Below are 25,899 nucleotides of genomic sequence, written 5' to 3'. Positions count from 1 at the left end.
GCGCCACTTGTGGCTTCGTTATTTCCATTTCCGTGGGGTATTCCGTGACGGCGGTAACAACGTTTCCGAGTCCGTGTGGTGCGCGCGACCGACAGCGTGTAATCGTGCGGTTTTTCCGCACCCTTGCGGACACGGAAACGTTTTTACCGCCATCACGGATTTTGCACGGTCCCGGACTGGCAGGTTGTAATGAGGCCCATTGTGTTATTTAAAAACAGATATTAAGAACATTAAAAGTCTTTGTTGCAGCAGTCATATTTTTAGGACCTACAGTGTCAAGGATTCTGAGATACCTTAGGACCATTATATAGACTTTTTCGCAGAAATCAGTTAATCAGATTAAGGATCCCTAAATACCTTAGAACCATAATGTGGAGTGACTTTTTGCTGTCATTTGACAGCCTGTGCCAGAACTCCTGAGTGGTGATCATATTGGCATTGTGCACATAACTCCCAAAATAGCATTGTAATAGTAATTGAAATTGGTTATTTATAACGCGCTTAATACCCAGAGGTTTCTAAGCGCAGACCCAGGGATCAAAACTGTGTTGCTCTGCATCGGCTTGCTTCCACGGCTTGTGCCTTGCCCCTGAGCTATCCTCCCCTGTGGGGCATTCTATTAATAAAGGTCTGTGTACAGTTGTCAGTACACAGCGGGCACAATTGAGGGCTTAATTTAGACTGATCTCTTATGCAGCTAATTTGGCCTGTAGGAATAAGGTTTAACCAAAATCTAAGAATATGGCCCCAATATGAATTAGGGAAAGTTTCTGTGTATCATGGTCTTGGGTCTAGAGGTTTGTCCAGGATTGAAAGGCTAGAATTGCTTTTTAGTTTGTGCATACCAGTAATAATATCAACCCAATCTTTTCTGAAACATACATTTCTTAATATTGGTGGCGTTGTCACATAAAAACTCCTTTGGTTGTTCAGTATTCATCAGCCTTTTCTCTAAAGTTATTCATCCAAGGAAATGAATTGGTCAACATTTCTTTGTTTGGATCTACAATAATAGGCCTATCAGTCTGCGTCAGAATCTTTCTGTAAAAGGTTCATACTCTACACTTAGCTAGCCTCTCATAGAGGTCCACCCCAATTCAAACCTTAGTGTCACCCTTGGTAGTGACTGGGGTAAATTAGCACCTTCTTCCCAATTAAAGATTCAACGCATCCCAGTTGAAGTTTCTCAAGATGTTAAAGATTGCTTGGCCATATATTAACCATAGACGTCTTAAAATTCAATAATGCTATAATTGAAATATGGCAATATTTACAGTTATTCTTTTTCATCTTGGCTGACAGTTTTCACGCTTTTCCCTTGAGTCTTTCCAGTTGTTGTTCATTTGATCTATTCATATCCATACTGAAGCAAATATAATGTATCTACATGACGGGTGCTGTCATCATCTTACTGACCTTCCAGGTATGCCAATATGAATTTTTACTGTATGAGTAAATCTTATGACAGTACTTTTAGCAGGATTGATTTTCAGATCATGTCGTATTGCGTATAAATCAATTCTGTTTATCAGTAATTAAAGGACATGCGTAGTGTGGTCTAAAATGAGATCATCTTGGTAGGACATCCAGGTATCTTGTCTATTTTCATAGATGCAAAAGCAACAGGTCAACATATTTCCACCCAGGTCACCAAGATATCAATTAAAAAGTCAGGGCACCAGGATGCAGCACTGCAGTGTGCCCCTGTGCAACTCAGTCTTTTCTGAGAGACTGCCTTGGCTATTCAAGCTGATCTACAAGTGGATGATTTTGTGTAAGTGAATTAATATTGCCAACAAGCAGTCTAGAATGTTCCAGTTCTTAGCTTTCCCCAAAGTAGGGACCTATTGATGATAGTGATGGCTTGGGAAAAGTCTATGGAGGCAACATATACTGGAGAATGTCCTTCAAACCAAGCCTCATTCTGCAGAAGATGTATGACAAACCTGTTCAAAAAGGTTCCCATGCCTTTCATGAACCCTATTTGTTATTTACTTGATTTGATTGATTTTGATTTGATTTTGTGGATTTCTTAACCGCACCAGGCAGAATCAACTGCATTCAAGCGCAGATGTTCACTATAGTTTTCACTTTAATTGAGGAAACTGCTATGGCCGGTATCACTTTGGCTCACTTGAATAGAAAGGTTTTTAGTGCTTTTTTGAAGCCTTCTAATGATGGGCATGACCGGATGGTCAATGGTAGCTGATTCCATAGCTGCGGGCCAAACACTGAGAACCTCCTATCACCCTTCCAAGTCTGTTTAGGCCAGGGGATGTTCATCAACAATTTATCTCCCGAACGGAGATCTCTAGTTGATTGATGACGGTGGATCCTGGCACTCAGATATTTTGGTGCCAGGTCATAAAAACATTTGAACATGAGACATGCAACCTTGAACTTGACCCAATCCTCCACCATCAGCCAATGAAGCGATCTACGGGGAGTAGAGACATGGGGCCTCATTACAAGTACTCCGGTCCGGAATTAACACTGCCGGTAAAACCATACCGGCACCGTTTGCATGTCCGCGCAATCATGACCCGCGGCCCCGGTAATAGCACCACCCTAAACCGCCACCGCGGAAATAGGGTTCCCCTTAATTCCGCCTGCACGGAAACCCCTCCGTTACCGGCAACACGAAACACCGTGAGCATCACAACTAGCGCGGCCACGGAAATACCGGGAAAAAAATGGCGGAAATACCGTGATCACGGTGGCGGAACCGCCGCCACCGCGAACATGGCGTTATACACTGCCGGCTGAACTGAATCAGGGCACAGGTGCACCAAATCAGCCCAGCTGGACCTAGCAGGCCACTGGGAGCCTACAAAAGGGCCACACCCAGCCCAACACAACACAGAACCATGCAGGCAGCAGGGCTAGTAGCACTGGGACTGGGCCTACTCAACCAACAGGCAGTACTGCACATGGTGGCAGCAATGGCGCAGAGGAGGAGGCGTAGGCGGAGGAGGCGCAGGCGGCAACCAGCCAACCCTGCAGCTATGGCAAACCCCATTGCCCAGCCAGCCCGACCCCGCCGCCAGCCACCAATACCACGCATCAGGGCCTCACCCTGGAACCTCACCCCAGGACAGATCCACACCCTATACCGGCTGGACCGTGCAACAATCCTGCACATCACCGCCATGATTGAGGACAACATCAGCAGCCTAATTGACATCCCCACTGCCATCCCCCCCCTCTTGAAGGTTGTCTCAGTTCTGCATTTCCTTGGCACTGGCACCTATCAACACACGGTTGGTGAGCTGCACGGCATATCACAACCGTGTTTCTCAAAAGTCCTGGTACAGGTACTGGATGCCATGTTGCGCCATGTGTCGGAACACATAGCCCTACCCCGCACCCTCCCCGGGGTCATTGCCACCAAGTTGGCCTTCCATGCCATAGCAGGCATGCCAAATTGCATAGGCGCAGTTGACTGCACCCACGTCGAGCTGACAGTACCACATGCAATTGAGGCGGTGTTCCGCAATAGGAAACAGTATCACTCTTTAAATGTCCAGATGGTTTGTGATGCCATGCAACTGATTACACACTGCTGCGCACGTTTCCCAGGCTCATCACATGACTCAATGGTACTGCGGAATTCCACGTTGCCACGGTACATGGAACGCTATGCCGGACAAAGCACATGGCTATTGGGTGAGTACAGCTGACGATGCTACAACCCTGTCGGAGTGGTGTGTGTGTGTCCAGGCAATGAGCATTGTGAGTGTGCCGCTGTGACCGCACATGCATCACCCCCCTTCCATCTACCAAATACACAGCGGATGCCAAACATCATGAAGGAAGACATGACAGGGCACCACAATGTGCCCGTGCACACACTGCCACAGCCAATCCCGTCACTGTCCCATGAACCCTGTGCCACTGCAGACACCCACCCTCAATTGAAACACTGCCCCAAAAAGCACGAGAGGCGTGTAAATGATACGACGAGTATTTACTACTTCCGTACAGTGAAGTCACTCTGCCATGTGTGGACAGCACTGCACCATGACATGCACACAATCAAATGTCACCCGCAGGGCACAGCAAACATGCAAGTTAATGTGTAGGCCCATATGCAGTCAGCGACATTCCTCGTGATGGCCAAAACATACCTCCAGACACTGCATGGTTCATATGCATGAATGAATGATGATACAAGAATGCACAGCAGCAGATGAGGACATGATGCCACAAACACTGACATGTTCCCCCATCTACATCCCATGTAGGTGATGCGGGATATGCACTCACGCCATGGTTGATGACACCTGTACAGAGACCAAGGAACAGGCATGAAGAGGCATACAATAGGGCACATATCCGCACACGTGGAATGATTGAGAGGACATTTGGACTGCTGAAGGCCCGTTTCCGCTGTCTGAGCAGATCTGGCGGATCACTGCTGTACAGCCCAGTGAAGACGGGCAAAATCACGCTGGTATGTGCCATGCTGCACAATATATGCCTGCGCAGGAACATCCCAATGCCACCAGACGCAGATGAGGAAGATGGGGATGGGGATGGGGATGGAGATGGGGATGGGGATGGGGATGGGGATGGGGATGGGGATGGAGATGGGGATGGAGATGGAGATGGGGATGGGATGGCACCGCCTCCCCCTGGGGGTGCACATGATGGCCAGAGAGCACGGGATGCCCTGATTCGCATTTACTTTTGAGTCACAGCACATTCACAGTAATGCACAAACATGGTGACGACAATGAATTAATAGTTGCACTGCAAAATAAATGATCAATGTCCACACATGTATGTCTTGATTTGGAATGGTGATGTATTGATGTAATAACAACAGGGAAGAAGGTGCATTGGTTAGGGAAGCTGTACACCCGGGGCCACCCACCACCCAAACGTGCCCACCCCCACCCAGAGCCCATTGTCCAAACCCCCAAAACTACCTACACCACCACCCAAACGTGACCACCCCTCTCACACCCTTGTAGTCCACATGTGTCCTGCACTGCCCCACACACATGCCATCACTTCCGTGTGCGCTTCTGTGCAACCTTGCCCAAGGGACCCGTTAGCCTACTCGAGCGCCTCCTTGGACTGGCAGTAGTGGAGCTGGATGGGGTGGTAGTGTTTGATTGGCCAGAATCAGGGATTGAGGGCATCCGTGCCAGATTTGCCTGTTGGCCAACCAACATGGCCTCCACAAGCCTGGAGGTGTGGTCATTGCCCTCCCGCACATGGCGTGCAAGGGTCACTATGGTGCTCGCAAAGCGTCCAATGGACCTCGACAGGCGACGCACTGAGGCGCTGTAGCTCTCCCTCTGCAGCCTGGATTCCTCTAGCTGCCTCTCCACCAGCTGGGTGAGGGTAGCCTGCTGGTCCTCCATCCGCTGCATGCGGGCATTCAGTTCGGCCATGGATGGGGTGGGCGACCTCATGGGACTCCCCAGTGAAGTGGGGCTGAACCCCAGCTCATGGAAGGAGCCCAGGTCTTCCAATGTGGGCATCTCCCCCTGTGGCCCCGTTTCCGAGTGCTCTTGCGGGGCACTGTTATCACTGCAGGCCGCCCCCTCTGCAGTGCTGCTGCCTTCGGTGTTTTGTTGGGTGGCCATGATAGGTTCCTGTGGCACCTGTCTGGACTCAGCCAGTGTGGAGATGGTGGGGATGTTGGTGGTGGTGGTGGTGTGATGCACATCTGTAGTGGCTGGTAATGTGGCCAGAGGTGCAGAACTGCCGGCAGCATCCTCCTGTGTGGTGGCGGTGGCTAGTGTACTTGCCGATGCTGATTGGCTGGCCTGTTGTGCAGTATCACTGTCACTTGAAACAGCTGTGGGGACACAAAGGGCATGCAATTAGTGTTGTTGTGGTGGCAGATGGGTGCATCACATGCGTCATTTAGTTTGTACATTGAATAGTGTTAGTCACATGCATCTGATTGCTGGTGTCTGCATTCAGTGACATTGGTTGCCATACGGATCATAATGGGTCCTTTGGCCCACACATGCACTGCCTGGGGGGGGGGGTTGTTAATGGGTCCTTTGGCCCACACATGCACTGCCTGGGGGGGGGGTTGTTAATGGGTCCTTTGGCCCACACATGCACTGCCTGGGGGGGGGTTGTTAATGGGTCCTTTGGCCCACACATGCACTGCCTCGGGGGGGGGTTGTTAATGGGTCCTTTGGCCCACACATGCACTGCCTGGGGGGGGGGGGTTGTTAATGGGTCCTTTGGCCCAGTACTCACAACTGCATATTTACATGTGGCATTCATGTTTGGGCACTTACCGGCATCTGCAGGTGGGCTCACTCCTGCCTCAGCCTGCCCAATCCCATGGATTCCCTCTAGGTGGAGGACGCTGCTGCAACGCTCCTCCCATGCTTGCAGCCTCAGTGGGGAAGGGGGTCCTCCGCCTGTCCCACTGCTGCGTTGGCGGTGCGTGGAAATGAGGTTGCGTACCCTCAGCCTCAGGTCGTCCCAACGCTTGTGGCAGTCCTTCACGCTCCTCACTGCCACGCCCACAGCGGTGCACTTGCGTGCAGCTTCGGCCCACACCTCCTTCCTCCGCTGCTGTGTGGCACGCCGTTGGTCGGCGCTGAACAGCATCTCAGCATTGTCCACAATGTGCTCCACCAAGACGGTTAGCTCCGCCTCGCTGAAGCGCTGTTTGCGCTGCCTCTGAGCAGGAATCCTGGCAGACATGCTGGTGGTCCCTTTTGGCTTCTCAGAGTCAGGATTGTGCTTGTGCTGGCTCTGGATGGCAATGGATTGTGCTTTTATATGATGGCCGCCTCTCTGTTTCCTGTTTTGGCGATCATGGTATTTCCGGTTCCGTGTCCGTGGCGGCGGAGGCGGAAACGGGTTTTGCGCCACTTGTGGCTTCGTTATTTCCATTTCCGTGGGGTATTCCGTGACGGCGGTAACAACGTTTCCGAGTCCGTGTGGTGCGCGCGACCGACAGCGTGTAATCGTGCGGTTTTTCCGCACCCTTGCGGACACGGAAACGTTTTTACCGCCATCACGGATTTTGCACGGTCCCGGACTGGCAGGTTGTAATGAGGCCCATGGTCCCTTTTTCCCAGATGGGCAATTAGCCTAACTGCCGTGTTCTCGGCCCTATGAAGTCTCATCATCTGTTTTGATGGAATACCTGCCAGTAGACTATTGCAGTAGTCTAGATGAGAGTTAGTTAGCGCCCCTATGACTACTGGTGATCTTCAATTGTCACAAAAGGAAGTATGTTCCTGAGCATACGTAGTGAGTAGTAAACGGCCTTCACTTTAGCACCTACCTGGGATTCACTGCCCAGGTTTTCCTGCCATATACATCCCAGATTCCTTACTTTCTTTGAGAACTGGAGTTCTTCACCCAGAATCTGCAGGCTTATATTTTGTTTTTCAGCCCACATCTTATTCCCTGGTCCAAATAGTATTAACTCAGTTTTGGTTGTGTTGAGCTGTAATCTCTTGCATGCACTGATCAATCTTCTCAAATGCCTCAGCTACATTCTCCATTTCCACATAGATCTGGGTATAATCAGCATAGGAATGGAATCTTAATCCATGCTTTCGCAATATCTCAAATAATGAGCGAATGTACAAATTAAAAATCAATGGCAAGAGTGCTGGGCCTTGTGGGGCTCCACATCTTAACCACAGTAACTCTGAAAGGAAGCCCCCCAGTGTTACCCGCTGGGACCTATACCCCAGGAAGGAGCTAAACCAGTCTACCATAACTTTTGAGGCTTTCCCGATTTTCCCAATACGTTGGAGAATAAATTTAAGTCTGCCGGTTGCTTTTGCACATACTTCCAAATTTTGCTGCACAAAACTTACAAAATCCTTACTTTCGAAATTGATAAGTGCAATTGGGTGATAGTGGGGTTTAAACGGTTTCCCTTTTTGTGGATTAGGACTATTACAGATGATTTCGAAGAGCTCATTGTATATTTAGTTTTTAAAACATTATCGAATAAGATTAACAGGATTTGTGACCACATAAAAGAATCCTTCTTAATAACAAGATCGGCCGATCCATTTGGGCCAGAGGCTCTGGAATTGTTAAGCTTGTTTATCTGCTCTTGAATTTCAATGATTTCAATTTTTTATGCCCGATCTACTGCAACATCCAGACCGTGACACATGGTGCCCGAAGGCTGAATAACTCCTCCATGTGTCCTCGCTAATCGGGTTACGTTGCGAGTTAGTATTGCTTTTAGAGAGGTCATTGATAATGTCTCAAAAATTGCGTTATTTCTCAAACATGGTGGTCTGCAGCATATATTCACTGTCTCACTCTTTGAATAAATATCAGTAACCTCTGTGCCAATTTTTATATTCCTTCCTTGGTTTGCACGGTTTATGACCATCATCATTTGAAGGGAGTGATTTCTGGAGTTGTCTAATATTTTTCCTTAAAATAGATTTATTTTTTCGATTGCAACATCAAATCTATTTATAGTTTGTCTTTTATGTAGTGGGACCCTAGCTTCTTTGGATTGGTGCTTAAAGATGGTGTTGAGAAAATACCTCTGTTGAAAAAGCAGTGATTTTCCATTCCAGTTCCACTAGTTAAATGTGTGAGACAATTTATGATTGAACATATGGACATTTATGATCCTTTTTGCTATCCAATTGCCCAAAGTATTAATAGTCAGCTGAACCAAATCAGGTGCTATCTCGTACATTATTTTTAGATTAAATTTAGCAGTCAAAATCTTGGGTTCACTGGCGTAAGTGTCCACCACAGCAAAGATACTACACATGGTAAATCCACTTCTTGAAAGGACTATGTAATAAATATATGATTCCAGGTCGATCTTGCCAGTATAGCCCTCTCGACATCCCCATTGGCCACCAGTAGATGCCAATCCTCAAAACAAGAGCACCACAGTCTACCATTCTTAGCCCTATTGGAATCAGAGTTGATTATTAAGTCATCATCCTTTTCCCCTCTGCAGTGTGAATTTAAATCACAAGTAATCATCGAGTGCACATTACAATTAACCTCCATGTAATCAGAAATGATTTCATTAAGACAAGCCAGGAAATCAGGGTGTGTGCAATGGGCCGCATTCCAATAAACATTGTTTAGCAGCAGGGGCACATGGGATGTACTCGTTTTCACAAAGGTGTTTATGCTAATAACCCATTATGAAAATTAGACAATGTTTCACATTTTTTAACAATATTGGATTATATTGGATTTTAAGGCCACTATAAGCCCAATGTGAAGGTATACCTGCATCTGATATCAGCGGATCTTGTTGGATTATGATATATCCATCGATGGGGAATTTAATCAACTTTCCTGCAATTGAAGTACACTGTGCTTATTACTCATTTCCCCAATTGCATCCTTGTTTAGGAAATGTTTAATCCCCTCGTGTTCCACGATAACATTGATACCAAGTGTAGGTTACTGCCCACATGCACGTATATCCACTAGACCAAAATAAAGGACACACTCCACTAGGGAATGAGACCAGAAGAGTAATTGCAAGTAAAACTAATGTATATAAGACATGAAATGCAAGCAGAGAACGTTACGGCATAAGAGTGCTCTGCCAAACAATACACGGGCAGCACATTATGAACCAAAATAATGTAAAAAAATGATGTAACAACATAAGGTGTGAACTAATAGTTTCAATTGGTTGGCCCTCAAGCTGCCACATACTCTAAAGGTGAAATCAGGCTGCAATTGGCTGCTGTGTCTGTGTTGATCGGCTGGCACGTGGGTCAGCTGGGCTCATCTGCGCAGTGTGAAGGTTGAACTTGAAGGTTGAAACAGTGGGAAAAGCAGGGAGCAGAGGTATAGGGCTCTGGTTGCTGGGAACATATGTCTGGATAGCATCATCAATCATAACAGCATTCGTGCTGTGACCAAGGTCAAAACATTTGGCTTCCGATAATAAAGACCCAGCATTCACGATATGCGGACCCTGTAATGCCCTGTATTGTCCACTGACCATTCCTAGACCTTTTCTCTGCTGGAGCACAGTCTCTAGAGTTGGCAGCTCCAGCAGTGGCTTCTTCTGTAATATGAATTGTACGAAGAAACTTTCAAGAGCTATGGGTGCAGGTGCTGATTTTTGATGTTCTTGACTACTTTGTCTTCTTCTTGGTTTTGCTAACAGTCTCATTACTATAGCAGTGTGTTGTGGTAATCCCGAGCGAAGCAGGAACACCCTGCTACATGCTAGGGTTCTGCAATGGTAGATTGTCTATAAGCTGCTGTTCAAGAAAAAGATCTTGCATCTCCTTATTGGAAGCTTGAGGAGGCTATGTTGCCTCCATCATCTCTATTTTTTTTTTTTTTGCTTTAAGTAAGGGTGTGGGACTGTATCCCCAAACATATATTGTCATAAAGTGCCACAAAAGAACACAAGACAACATTTAGTGCCGATATGGATGCAGAGGTATTCTTTAAGTTATTGTCAAGACCCCTTAAAGTATGATGTAATATGTGTTCGGCGAAGCTGGGCTCACCAAGGCAAACATATCCAAATCATCTCCCACAGGTGGGGGGAGCCAGCCAATCAGATGGCTTGGAACGCGGGCTTGAACCGCCAGTACAAGCCTGCATTCCAAGCCGCCTGACAGCTGGCTGCCTCCGCTGCCATCTTCTCCCCACCCTCTGTCCCATTGTTATTTATGTTTTTCTCCCCCCACCCTCTTACTTTATTGCGGCAGGTGCCACCACCGCATCTGCTCCTTCCCTTCGCCTCCTGCAGGCTGCCATTGAAAGGGAAGGCAGGGCTCCTAATAGAACCCCACCTTCCCTTTCCATGGTGGTCATCTTCGAATAGGATGTTCGTTCCCACAGCGGGATGCCTTGCATGTCCTGATGTAGGAAGGAAAATCCTTTTTTTTAGCACCCCGGATTACCGCTTTGGCAGCCCCGGGTTCCTTTAGAAGATGGAAAGGACAATGGGCGATAACGAGGGCTCCGGCTGTTATCCCCTATTCAAGCCCCTGGAACGTGGGATGAATGCCACATGTTGCTCAGTTAGAAAAGAAGGGAACCCATTGTCCTTTCCATCTTCTAAAGGCACCTGATTATCGTCAGTCACAGTTCTCGTTAACGCCCCATTTTCAACAAAATATTCATCCATACCAACAGCCAACATAGGTTCGTGGGCTAAACGCAATAGGCTAACGTCCGTTATGAAATTGGCATCCTCTTCAGGGACAATCTTGTTTCCTGCTGACTGGCCTCAGATGTATGTGCGTAGAATTCAGTGATCATGTTTCCCTCCTTGTGCAGAAGTGGTGATTTAAAAAACGAAGTTTTATTTGATGGATGAAGATTTAACACTGCCACGTTATTATCGGAAGCTTCTATTCCTTGTTGTGGGTCCATCAAAGGCGCTATCTACTCAGTCTGAGGAACAGCCCGATGACATGGGCTATGAGTGCCGCCATTAAGTGCCAAGTTGGTTTCCGTGATTGGCACGGTTATGGACAACAGGGTCCATCTCTCCTGGCCAATTGAGTCACTATTCACACCTTTAAGAATGGGGGCAATCGGCTGTCACAGGCTTGCTGCACACGTCATTTGCAAGTGTGACTGGAAATTCATTTTAACCATACATGTTTGTCAGACTGTAATGGAGGCTTGGATGGAAATAGCCACACTCTGCCTCGAAACTCTAACACTCTCAGTGCACTCGCATCACTCCGCTCTTGGTCTGAGTAGTGTGGGCCTCCCCCTGCTCTTGGTTGCTACCTCCTACTATGTAATGAGTACAGACAGTTTTGTTGTGGACAAATTATTGGCCGTAGGCATTTATTTTTCTACAGAAATTACTCAAATCAAAACTTATATAACAACAAGTGTGCTTTTGGGCACACCGTGTCCAGGGTTTCAGATGACGACCTTTGCCTTGGCAAGTCTATGTTTCCCTCGGGCATCGCCTCCTGGACACGTGCCCCCACACCTGAGTAGGTGTTGCCCCAGCCGCTCAGGTTCCCCCCAAAAGTACCCCTATTTGCATCCCCACTCCTCTAATGCCCTGAAAATGTTGTCTGTAAAAACCCCTATCCCTTTGTCGGACAGGTGCACCCTGTCCTGATGGAACATATCAGGGTTATTCTGGGAAAAACCGTGCCTTATAAAATGGAGGCCTGTGCTCCTACAGTATTTTTCCACTGTTTTGTTCAGTTTCCTCCTTGCTGTTTCCACGGACTGTCTACGATGTGCCCCGTACCAAATTCTGCGTGGTATCATTTCTAACATAAAAATCCCGGTTTTCCACCAGCAGTGTGTTATGTCATGGATCGACTCACAAATGTCCCTTTGCAATCGCCCCCTGTTTGTGCTGACTAGGTCGTTGCCCCCGAGGTGGATGACCAGATATTCTGGGGGGGTCTATGAAACCAATTAAGTCTGATAACCTGTCATGTATGTCCTACCAGTGCATCCCCGGAAGGCCCCACCAGGATGTGATCGTCTTTGTGAAATGGAGTCCCTGCTTAACTTCCTCGATCCACTGGCCTGTCCCAGTCACGAACGAGTGTCCCACGATCCTTGCCGACTTGTAGGGGTCCGTATTTGTGGACGTAGGAGGATAGAGGTTTATATCAGTTCCTCTCTTACATATCTTTTCAAATAATTTGACTTCCACCCCCCAATTTTATTGACACGTTTTGCTCCCAGGCCCCCTGCCCATGCTGACGTGGCTGCGCCTATCCTAAATAAGTGGGTTACAAATTCTGCCGGATACCACCCTGCCTTCGCTACTGTTTTTTTTCAATACCACCTGGAACTGTTACCTGCTAAGCGCACTGCCGTCCCTGTGTATGAGAAGTTGTCCAGGAATGCCTGAGTGATGCGCCTGGGACAGTGGTCCTTTTCTCTGATGCAGTTAAGCTCTATCGCTCTCCCCTTTCCTGCCTGGTCGGTCTTATATTTCTTCAGGAGCAAGGTCATACCTTTTGACCCCATACTAACATCCCCTCTTGCCAGGCCATCCCATGCTACTGAATTCCGGGCTATTAGTTCCCCTATTCTGAACGCCCCATAGTATGCCAGCAAAAAAACTGCCCTGAAGAGTGCTGTTTCATACACGCTGCAACATGTGCCCTGCAGCGTCTTCAGCAGTACCACGTTTCCCAAAATTCAGAGGTCTCCTCCTATCCAGCTTTTTCCCTTCCAACGTTGCCCATCCCTTCATCACATACTTTATTAAAGGGCTGTCAGTTGGGTCGGTTACCCCGGCTATTTCTGTGGTGTATGCAACCGCGGCTAAGTGTGCCGCCACACAGCTTTTCCTTTTCCCTTTAGTGAATGCCCCTTCCAAGAATTCACACATCTTTGTTGTTGTAACCTTCCCCACAATTCAACACAGACTCTGACCCCACAGTCCTTAATTCTGATGCATGTTTACTCTGATAGATATTTGCTTCATGAACAATTTTGTCGGGCTTGACAGTTTCTCGTGCTGGGTCCTCAGCTAACAAAAAACCCATGTCAAACAGACTCATTCTAGCTTGCCATAACAGATTTGCAACCACTCCTGAGGGTATCCACAATCGGATTGCAGATTGTGTGGTTTCAGCAAAGAATTCAATTTGTTCAATGTCTTGAGATCTAATTTCTTGCAAGGCATGCACGTCTCGAAAGATGTTAAATGGAGGATTGTGCATTTCTATTCCTTGACTGGGCTAGGTTAACCGAAGTGTTCAAGGATTGCCCAGAGCGTGAACTAGTGCCACCAGCTAATGGAGTACTAGGAGTAGGCGAAAAGAGTTATGTATATTTGATCTCACAGAGGCCAATGGTAATGCAATATGACTACTGCCATTCATGGGATTAGGAGCCTGATTCCTAAAATCAATACCAGAATCTTGCAATGGGCATGGTTCAGGCAACAGAACACGCTCAGATAAATATGCCTCAATCATCTACTTTATTGTTTCTGTCGCCTCTACCGATTGCCCCACTTGATTAATCTTGTGTGATTCACGAGATGGCTGAAAAGATACCATTTTCTTATTGAGACACAGGGCAGTTGAATTTACTTTTAGGCTCTCAGCTTGTTTAATTGAGGTCATGAGCTGGTTCAACGGTGAGTAAGCCTTTGGAGCAACAGGTGTGTTCGACAGGTTTCCAATCTCCCGTCGAGCCTCAGGGGCTAAAGAAGTCAAGGTTTGAGATGCCATGATTGGTGTCTTCACAACCTGCGGAGGAACCACGTCATTATGTTAGGTTGGAGGGGGAGCTGATCCACCAATCGCATTAAAAAAGGCATTAAGTGTATTTATGGCACCCCTACAACCATACACATTTTTGGGTTTCTTAGTGATGACATGCTGTCCCTTTAACTGGCTGCGTGCCATTTTTTTCTTGTGAAGTGGTATAAAGATCTCTTTTTCACTTTTATTGCAATCATCAGAGACGTCAATATATGAGGTATCCTTGTCCACATTGATGGGCTCTGCCGGTGGCACCATCACTGTAGGACGAATGACATCTATGAAGACAGGCAATGCAGGCACTGGTGCCACACAAGGTGATGGGACCTATTGTGAGGATAACATAGCGACTGTTAGTACACTGTGAGATCTAAGTACAGCTGGGGTAGGCAAAGGATTTCTAGTGCCTGAACATCTCAATATCAATTCAGAAATTAAACCATGATTCTCATTGGTACTAGCAGCAATATCTCTCAGCAGTAACGCTTGTCTTTCTAATCTTTCTTCCGTTACTTCAAACAGTTTTGCCAGAGTTAGTACCGACGTATTAATGGCTCTGAGGGCTAACTCCGTAAACTGATGAGAAGTAGGAGCTTGATTTGATGGATTTAGCACCTGCTCTTTCTTTTTTCGAGGGTGCTCGTGGTGTAGGTTGGACAAAAGATGGAAGTAAAGAGCGAGATAGAGAGAGAGTGGAGGTCAGTCTGTCAATAGTCACTCTGATAGTGTTGATTTCATCAACAATTGGAATTGGTGACACGCACTGGCTAGCTTAGATGGAGATGCCAGTGCTGTCTCCACTATCATTAGGAAAGGGGATTGGGGATAGCATGGGTAATGCAGTGTTCTTTCGTGAGTTCTCATTTCCTTTTATTGAGTTCAAAATCATTTGATCTGAAATGCCACAGAGCCTGCTGGGAACACAGGGTGTGGTACTCAAAGCACAATTAATTGTTTTTGCAGTCATTTTTGCAATCATTCCGGAATTAGCACACTCCACGTCCTCCAAACTCGGTGTAGAGAGTGCGTTGTTGATATTAAACTTAGATGGAAATTGACCCCTAAAAAAGGAGTCAAATTAATTGCTGTGTGCGAAGAGTGCACTACCTTGGATTGTGTTATTGCAGGTAAAGGGACCACTTTGGATAGTCCATCTGGCATATTAGATATTAAGGTGCACGTATTGAAAGCCATGAATCAGTAAGAAACAAAGACACAAGCACGCCAATTCAGGGACTTGCACAATCAACACTGCACATTTAACACAATCAACACCCTAAATTTAACACAAACGTGTTACTCAAGAGTTTATGAGCCTATGTGCCTTAAAGAACCTTGAAGCACCGCAGCAACGCTGCGGCGAAGCGGCAAAGCAGTACGTATGCGGTACTTGCCAGTGTGCGTGCGCACGGTGCGCGTGCGTGCACAATAAGTAGGCAAGCTCCAAATTTCGCACAAGCCAATCGCTGGCAGTCCAAGGCGGGACAAGGTGAAGAGTGTCAATCAATAATGAGCAACAAAAAAAACAAGAGCATGGTGTCAATAGATGTCAATAGGCGTCAATGGGTGTCAACACAGGCTCATGCAGAGCAATGACATAACCATGCACTCTTTAAAGTCTCTCAGCAATGTCACCTTTTTTAAATTCCTTCCTTAAAGTGGCAGCAGGGAAATCTGACAGAAATCCGACAGTCACGATCGCAGGCACAGGAGATGTAACTATAACAGTAACTTGTTTATGTTTAGTACTAAGTACATTAACATATGTAACATAACTTAAAAGCTGTAGTAAATATTTGTTAAAACATCAATAAAGTCAAATAAATTTGTATTAACATTAACATATGGCGGTTGCCATTTTGGAAGTGAAAATGGCGGCTAAATTCAGCACACAATACAAATGGAGGTAAAGAGTGCAAAGGGGGTGTGGTTTAGCACGGAAATCGGTTGGAATGGGCTGACAATCACATAGATTTGAATTAGAGATGGGTGTTAAATGGATGCATTGTAATCATATGGGTAAGACTCAGTGCCTCCGGTGTGTGCTAATGTTTGTGTTGTAGTTAGTGTGTTGTGTGGTGTTGGGTTGGGTTGTGGTTATACGCACTGGATATACAGTGTCCATAAAGGATCCAGAGTCACAGGTGGCCATAGCTGTAAGACTATCTGGTGTCTTAGTATGTACTTGCATATTGACGATTTTATGGATAATGTAGAGTGGTTCAGTCTCAGAGATTGTGGAAGTGAACATAGCCATAAAACAAGTATCCATCCTCATATATCATCACCATTGAAAAGCATTACAGACCCTCTTTCAAAGCCCCTATTTGAAGCTCTTATTTAATGACAATAGTTTTGGCTTAAAGGTAGCGCTTTCAGTGGCACCTCATAGCAAAAACTAAAAATGGTATATCATCATTAAAAAGACATTGGGCCTCATTACAAGTACTCCGGTCCGGAATTAACACTGCCGGTAAAACCATACCGGCACCGTTTGCATGTCCGCGCAATCATGACCCGCGGCCCCGGTAATAGCACCACCCTAAACCGCCACCGCGGAAATAGGGTTCCCCTTAATTCCGCCTGCACGGAAACCCCTCCGTTACCGGCAACACGAAACACCGTGAGCATCACAACTAGCGCGGACACGGAAATACCGGGAAAAAAATGGCGGAAATACCGTGATCACGGTGGCGGAACCGCCGCCACTGCGAACATGGCGTTATACACTGCCGGCTGAACTGAATCAGGGCACAGGTGCACCAAATCAGCCCAGCTGGACCTAGCAGGCCACTGGGAGCCTACAAAAGGGCCACACCCAGCCCAACACAACACAGAACCATGCAGGCAGCAGGGCTAGTAGCACTGGGACTGGGCCTACTCAACCAACAGGCAGTACTGCACATGGTGGCAGCAATGGCGCAGAGGAGGAGGCGTAGGCGGAGGAGGCGCAGGCGGCAACCAGCCAACCCTGCAGCTATGGCAAACCCCATTGCCCAGCCAGCCCGACCCCGCCGCCAGCCACCAATACCACGCATCAGGGCCTCACCCTGGAACCTCACCCCAGGACAGATCCACACCCTATACCGGCTGGACCGTGCAACAATCCTGCACATCACCGCCATGATTGAGGACAACATCAGCAGCCTAATTGACATCCCCACTGCCATCCCCCCCCTCTTGAAGGTTGTCTCAGTTCTGCATTTCCTTGGCACTGGCACCTATCAACACACGGTTGGTGAGCTGCACGGCATATCACAACCGTGTTTCTCAAAAGTCCTGGTACAGGTACTGGATGCCATGTTGCGCCATGTGTCGGAACACATAGCCCTACCCCGCACCCTCCCCGGGGTCATTGCCACCAAGTTGGCCTTCCATGCCATAGCAGGCATGCCAAATTGCATAGGCGCAGTTGACTGCACCCACGTCGAGCTGACAGTACCACATGCAATTGAGGCGGTGTTCCGCAATAGGAAACAGTATCACTCTTTAAATGTCCAGATGGTTTGTGATGCCATGCAACTGATTACACACTGCTGCGCACGTTTCCCAGGCTCATCACATGACTCAATGGTACTGCGGAATTCCACGTTGCCACGGTACATGGAACGCTATGCCGGACAAAGCACATGGCTATTGGGTGAGTACAGCTGACGATGCTACAACCCTGTCGGAGTGGTGTGTGTGTGTCCAGGCAATGAGCATTGTGAGTGTGCCGCTGTGACCGCACATGCATCACCCCCCTTCCATCTACCAAATACACAGCGGATGCCAAACATCATGAAGGAAGACATGACAGGGCACCACAATGTGCCCGTGCACACACTGCCACAGCCAATCCCGTCACTGTCCCATGAACCCTGTGCCACTGCAGACACCCACCCTCAATTGAAACACTGCCCCAAAAAGCACGAGAGGCGTGTAAATGATACGACGAGTATTTACTACTTCCGTACAGTGAAGTCACTCTGCCATGTGTGGACAGCACTGCACCATGACATGCACACAATCAAATGTCACCCGCAGGGCACAGCAAACATGCAAGTTAATGTGTAGGCCCATATGCAGTCAGCGACATTCCTCGTGATGGCCAAAACATACCTCCAGACACTGCATGGTTCATATGCATGAATGAATGATGATACAAGAATGCACAGCAGCAGATGAGGACATGATGCCACAAACACTGACATGTTCCCCCATCTACATCCCATGTAGGTGATGCGGGATATGCACTCACGCCATGGTTGATGACACCTGTACAGAGACCAAGGAACAGGCATGAAGAGGCATACAATAGGGCACATATCCGCACACGTGGAATGATTGAGAGGACATTTGGACTGCTGAAGGCCCGTTTCCGCTGTCTGAGCAGATCTGGCGGATCACTGCTGTACAGCCCAGTGAAGACGGGCAAAATCACGCTGGTATGTGCCATGCTGCACAATATATGCCTGCGCAGGAACATCCCAATGCCACCAGACGCAGATGAGGAAGATGGGGATGGGGATGGGGATGGAGATGGGGATGGGGATGGGGATGGGGATGGGGATGGGGATGGGGATGGAGATGGGGATGGAGATGGAGATGGGGATGGGATGGCACCGCCTCCCCCTGGGGGTGCACATGATGGCCAGAGAGCACGGGATGCCCTGATTCGCATTTACTTTTGAGTCACAGCACATTCACAGTAATGCACAAACATGGTGACGACAATGAATTAATAGTTGCACTGCAAAATAAATGATCAATGTCCACACATGTATGTCTTGATTTGGAATGGTGATGTATTGATGTAATAACAACAGGGAAGAAGGTGCATTGGTTAGGGAAGCTGTACACCCGGGGCCACCCACCACCCAAACGTGCCCACCCCCACCCAGAGCCCATTGTCCAAACCCCCAAAACTACCTACACCACCACCCAAACGTGACCACCCCTCTCACACCCTTGTAGTCCACATGTGTCCTGCACTGCCCCACACACATGCCATCACTTCCGTGTGCGCTTCTGTGCAACCTTGCCCAAGGGACCCGTTAGCCTACTCGAGCGCCTCCTTGGACTGGCAGTAGTGGAGCTGGATGGGGTGGTAGTGTTTGATTGGCCAGAATCAGGGATTGAGGGCATCCGTGCCAGATTTGCCTGTTGGCCAACCAACATGGCCTCCACAAGCCTGGAGGTGTGGTCATTGCCCTCCCGCACATGGCGTGCAAGGGTCACTATGGTGCTCGCAAAGCGTCCAATGGACCTCGACAGGCGACGCACTGAGGCGCTGTAGCTCTCCCTCTGCAGCCTGGATTCCTCTAGCTGCCTCTCCACCAGCTGGGTGAGGGTAGCCTGCTGGTCCTCCATCCGCTGCATGCGGGCATTCAGTTCGGCCATGGATGGGGTGGGCGACCTCATGGGACTCCCCAGTGAAGTGGGGCTGAACCCCAGCTCATGGAAGGAGCCCAGGTCTTCCAATGTGGGCATCTCCCCCTGTGGCCCCGTTTCCGAGTGCTCTTGCGGGGAACTGTTATCACTGCAGGCCGCCCCCTCTGCAGTGCTGCTGCCTTCGGTGTTTTGTTGGGTGGCCATGATAGGTTCCTGTGGCACCTGTCTGGACTCAGCCAGTGTGGAGATGGTGGGGATGTTGGTGGTGGTGGTGGTGTGATGCACATCTGTAGTGGCTGGTAATGTGGCCAGAGGTGCAGAACTGCCGGCAGCATCCTCCTGTGTGGTGGCGGTGGCTAGTGTACTTGCCGATGCTGATTGGCTGGCCTGTTGTGCAGTATCACTGTCACTTGAAACAGCTGTGGGGACACAAAGGGCATGCAATTAGTGTTGTTGTGGTGGCAGATGGGTGCATCACATGCGTCATTTAGTTTGTACATTGAATAGTGTTAGTCACATGCATCTGATTGCTGGTGTCTGCATTCAGTGACATTGGTTGCCATACGGATCATAATGGGTCCTTTGGCCCACACATGCACTGCCTGGGGGGGGGGGGTTGTTAATGGGTCCTTTGGCCCACACATGCACTGCCTGGGGGGGGGGTTGTTAATGGGTCCTTTGGCCCACACATGCACTGCCTGGGGGGGGGTTGTTAATGGGTCCTTTGGCCCACACATGCACTGCCTGGGGGGGGGGTTGTTAATGGGTCCTTTGGCCCACACATGCACTGCCTGGGGGGGGGGGGTTGTTAATGGGTCCTTTGGCCCAGTACTCACAACTGCATATTTACATGTGGCATTCATGTTTGGGCACTTACCGGCATCTGCAGGTGGGCTCACTCCTGCCTCAGCCTGCCCAATCCCATGGATTCCCTCTAGGTGGAGGACGCTGCTGCAACGCTCCTCCCATGCTTGCAGCCTCAGTGGGGAAGGGGGTCCTCCGCCTGTCCCACTGCTGCGTTGGCGGTGCGTGGAAATGAGGTTGCGTACCCTCAGCCTCAGGTCGTCCCAACGCTTGTGGCAGTCCTTCACGCTCCTCACTGCCACGCCCACAGCGGTGCACTTGCGTGCAGCTTCGGCCCACACCTCCTTCCTCCGCTGCTGTGTGGCACGCCGTTGGTCGGCGCTGAACAGCATCTCAGCATTGTCCACAATGTGCTCCACCAAGACGGTTAGCTCCGCCTCGCTGAAGCGCTGTTTGCGCTGCCTCTGAGCAGGAATCCTGGCAGACATGCTGGTGGTCCCTTTTGGCTTCTCAGAGTCAGGATTGTGCTTGTGCTGGCTCTGGATGGCAATGGATTGTGCTTTTATATGATGGCCGCCTCTCTGTTTCCTGTTTTGGCGATCATGGTATTTCCGGTTCCGTGTCCGTGGCGGCGGAGGCGGAAACGGGTTTTGCGCCACTTGTGGCTTCGTTATTTCCATTTCCGTGGGGTATTCCGTGACGGCGGTAACAACGTTTCCGAGTCCGTGTGGTGCGCGCGACCGACAGCGTGTAATCGTGCGGTTTTTCCGCACCCTTGCGGACACGGAAACGTTTTTACCGCCATCACGGATTTTGCACGGTCCCGGACTGGCAGGTTGTAATGAGGCCCATGGTCCCTTTTTCCCAGATGGGCAATTATCCTAACTGCCGTGTTCTCGGCCCTATGAAGTCTCATCATCTGTTTTGATGGAATACCTGCCAGTAGACTATTGCAGTAGTCTAGATGAGAGTTAGTTAGCGCCCCTATGACTACTGGTGATCTTCAATTGTCACAAAAGGAAGTATGTTCCTGAGCATACGTAGTGAGTAGTAAACGGCCTTCACTTTAGCACCTACCTGGGATTCACTGCCCAGGTTTTCCTGCCATATACATCCCAGATTCCTTACTTTCTTTGAGAACTGGAGTTCTTCACCCAGAATCTGCAGGCTTATATTTTGTTTTTCAGCCCACATCTTATTCCCTGGTCCAAATAGTATTAACTCAGTTTTGGTTGTGTTGAGCTGTAATCTCTTGCATGCACTGATCAATCTTCTCAAATGCCTCAGCTACATTCTCCATTTCCACATAGATCTGGGTATAATCAGCATAGGAATGGAATCTTAATCCATGCTTTCGCAATATCTCAAATAATGAGCGAATGTACAAATTAAAAATCAATGGCAAGAGTGCTGGGCCTTGTGGGGCTCCACATCTTAACCACAGTAACTCTGAAAGGAAGCCCCCCAGTGTTACCCGCTGGGACCTATACCCCAGGAAGGAGCTAAACCAGTCTACCATAACTTTTGAGGCTTTCCCGATTTTCCCAATACGTTGGAGAATAAATTTAAGTCTGCCGGTTGCTTTTGCACATACTTCCAAATTTTGCTGCACAAAACTTACAAAATCCTTACTTTCGAAATTGATAAGTGCAATTGGGTGATAGTGGGGTTTAAACGGTTTCCCTTTTTGTGGATTAGGACTATTACAGATGATTTCGAAGAGCTCATTGTATATTTAGTTTTTAAAACATTATCGAATAAGATTAACAGGATTTGTGACCACATAAAAGAATCCTTCTTAATAACAAGATCGGCCGATCCATTTGGGCCAGAGGCTCTGGAATTGTTAAGCTTGTTTATCTGCTCTTGAATTTCAATGATTTCAATTTTTTATGCCCGATCTACTGCAACATCCAGACCGTGACACATGGTGCCCGAAGGCTGAATAACTCCTCCATGTGTCCTCGCTAATCGGGTTACGTTGCGAGTTAGTATTGCTTTTAGAGAGGTCATTGATAATGTCTCAAAAATTGCGTTATTTCTCAAACATGGTGGTCTGCAGCATATATTCACTGTCTCACTCTTTGAATAAATATCAGTAACCTCTGTGCCAATTTTTATATTCCTTCCTTGGTTTGCACGGTTTATGACCATCATCATTTGAAGGGAGTGATTTCTGGAGTTGTCTAATATTTTTCCTTAAAATAGATTTATTTTTTCGATTGCAACATCAAATCTATTTATAGTTTGTCTTTTATGTAGTGGGACCCTAGCTTCTTTGGATTGGTGCTTAAAGATGGTGTTGAGAAAACCCTCTGTTGAAAAAGCAGTGATTTTCCATTCCAGTTCCACTAGTTAAATGTGTGAGACAATTTATGATTGAACATATGGACATTTATGATCCTTTTTGCTATCCAATTGCCCAAAGTATTAATAGTCAGCTGAACCAAATCAGGTGCTATCTCGTACATTATTTTTAGATTAAATTTAGCAGTCAAAATCTTGGGTTCACTGGCGTAAGTGTCCACCACAGCAAAGATACTACACATGGTAAATCCACTTCTTGAAAGGACTATGTAATAAATATATGATTCCAGGTCGATCTTGCCAGTATAGCCCTCTCGACATCCCCATTGGCCACCAGTAGATGCCAATCCTCAAAACAAGAGCACCACAGTCTACCATTCTTAGCCCTATTGGAATCAGAGTTGATTATTAAGTCATCATCCTTTTCCCCTCTGCAGTGTGAATTTAAATCACAAGTAATCATCGAGTGCACATTACAATTAACCTCCATGTAATCAGAAATGATTTCATTAAGACAAGCCAGGAAATCAGGGTGTGTGCAATGGGCCGCATTCCAATAAACATTGTTTAGCAGCAGGGGCACATGGGATGTACTCGTTTTCACAAAGGTGTTTATGCTAATAACCCATTATGAAAATTAGACAATGTTTCACATTTTTTAACAATATTGGATTATATTGGATTTTAAGGCCACTATAAGCCCAATGTGAAGGTATACCTGCATCTGATATCAGCGGATCTTGTTGGATTATGATATATCCATCGATGGGGAATTTAATCAACTTTCCTGCAATTGAAGTACACTGTGCTTATTACTCATTTCCCCAATTGCATCCTTGTTTAGGAAATGTTTAATCCCCTCGTGTTCCACGATAACATTGATACCAAGTGTAGGTTACTGCCCACATGCACGTATATCCACTAGACCAAAATAAAGGACACACTCCACTAGGGAATGAGACCAGAAGAGTAATTGCAAGTAAAACTAATGTATATAAGACATGAAATGCAAGCAGAGAACGTTACGGCATAAGAGTGCTCTGCCAAACAATACACGGGCAGCACATTATGAACCAAAATAATGTAAAAAAATGATGTAACAACATAAGGTGTGAACTAATAGTTTCAATTGGTTGGCCCTCAAGCTGCCACATACTCTAAAGGTGAAATCAGGCTGCAATTGGCTGCTGTGTCTGTGTTGATCGGCTGGCACGTGGGTCAGCTGGGCTCATCTGCGCAGTGTGAAGGTTGAACTTGAAGGTTGAAACAGTGGGAAAAGCAGGGAGCAGAGGTATAGGGCTCTGGTTGCTGGGAACATATGTCTGGATAGCATCATCAATCATAACAGCATTCGTGCTGTGACCAAGGTCAAAACATTTGGCTTCCGATAATAAAGACCCAGCATTCACGATATGCGGACCCTGTAATGCCCTGTATTGTCCACTGACCATTCCTAGACCTTTTCTCTGCTGGAGCACAGTCTCTAGAGTTGGCAGCTCCAGCAGTGGCTTCTTCTGTAATATGAATTGTACGAAGAAACTTTCAAGAGCTATGGGTGCAGGTGCTGATTTTTGATGTTCTTGACTACTTTGTCTTCTTCTTGGTTTTGCTAACAGTCTCATTACTATAGCAGTGTGTTGTGGTAATCCCGAGCGAAGCAGGAACACCCTGCTACATGCTAGGGTTCTGCAATGGTAGATTGTCTATAAGCTGCTGTTCAAGAAAATGATCTTGCATCTCCTTATTGGAAGCTTGAGGAGGCTATGTTGCCTCCATCATCTCGATTTTTTTTTTTTTTGCTTTAAGTAAGGGTGTGGGACTGTATCCCCAAACATATATTGTCATAAAGTGCCACAAAAGAACACAAGACAACATTTAGTGCCGATATGGATGCAGAGGTATTCTTTAAGTTATTGTCAAGACCCCTTAAAGTATGATGTAATATGTGTTCGGCGAAGCTGGGCTCACCAAGGCAAACATATCCAAATCATCTCCCACAGGTGGGGGGAGCCAGCCAATCAGATGGCTTGGAACGCGGGCTTGAACCGCCAGTACAAGCCTGCATTCCAAGCCGCCTGACAGCTGGCTGCCTCCGCTGCCATCTTCTCCCCACCCTCTGTCCCATTGTTATTTATGTTTTTCTCCCCCCACCCTCTTACTTTATTGCGGCAGGTGCCACCACCGCATCTGCTCCTTCCCTTCGCCTCCTGCAGGCTGCCATTGAAAGGGAAGGCAGGGCTCCTAATAGAACCCCACCTTCCCTTTCCATGGTGGTCATCTTCGAATAGGATGTTCGTTCCCACAGCGGGATGCCTTGCATGTCCTGATGTAGGAAGGAAAATCCTTTTTTTTAGCACCCCGGATTACCGCTTTGGCAGCCCCGGGTTCCTTTAGAAGATGGAAAGGACAATGGGCGATAACGAGGGCTCCGGCTGTTATCCCCTATTCAAGCCCCTGGAACGTGGGATGAATGCCACATGTTGCTCAGTTAGAAAAGAAGGGAACCCATTGTCCTTTCCATCTTCTAAAGGCACCTGATTATCGTCAGTCACAGTTCTCGTTAACGCCCCATTTTCAACAAAATATTCATCCATACCAACAGCCAACATAGGTTCGTGGGCTAAACGCAATAGGCTAACGTCCGTTATGAAATTGGCATCCTCTTCAGGGACAATCTTGTTTCCTGCTGACTGGCCTCAGATGTATGTGCGTAGAATTCAGTGATCATGTTTCCCTCCTTGTGCAGAAGTGGTGATTTAAAAAACGAAGTTTTATTTGATGGATGAAGATTTAACACTGCCACGTTATTATCGGAAGCTTCTATTCCTTGTTGTGGGTCCATCAAAGGCGCTATCTACTCAGTCTGAGGAACAGCCCGATGACATGGGCTATGAGTGCCGCCATTAAGTGCCAAGTTGGTTTCCGTGATTGGCACGGTTATGGACAACAGGGTCCATCTCTCCTGGCCAATTGAGTCACTATTCACACCTTTAAGAATGGGGGCAATCGGCTGTCACAGGCTTGCTGCACACGTCATTTGCAAGTGTGACTGGAAATTCATTTTAACCATACATGTTTGTCAGACTGTAATGGAGGCTTGGATGGAAATAGCCACACTCTGCCTCGAAACTCTAACACTCTCAGTGCACTCGCATCACTCCGCTCTTGGTCTGAGTAGTGTGGGCCTCCCCCTGCTCTTGGTTGCTACCTCCTACTATGTAATGAGTACAGACAG

The sequence above is a fragment of the Ambystoma mexicanum genome, chromosome 5q, assembly GCF_040938575.1.
Source record: "Ambystoma mexicanum isolate Mex_15411 chromosome 5q, UKY_AmexF1_1, whole genome shotgun sequence".
Taxonomy (NCBI): domain Eukaryota; kingdom Metazoa; phylum Chordata; class Amphibia; order Caudata; family Ambystomatidae; genus Ambystoma; species Ambystoma mexicanum.
This window is presented reverse-complemented; position numbering follows the sequence as displayed.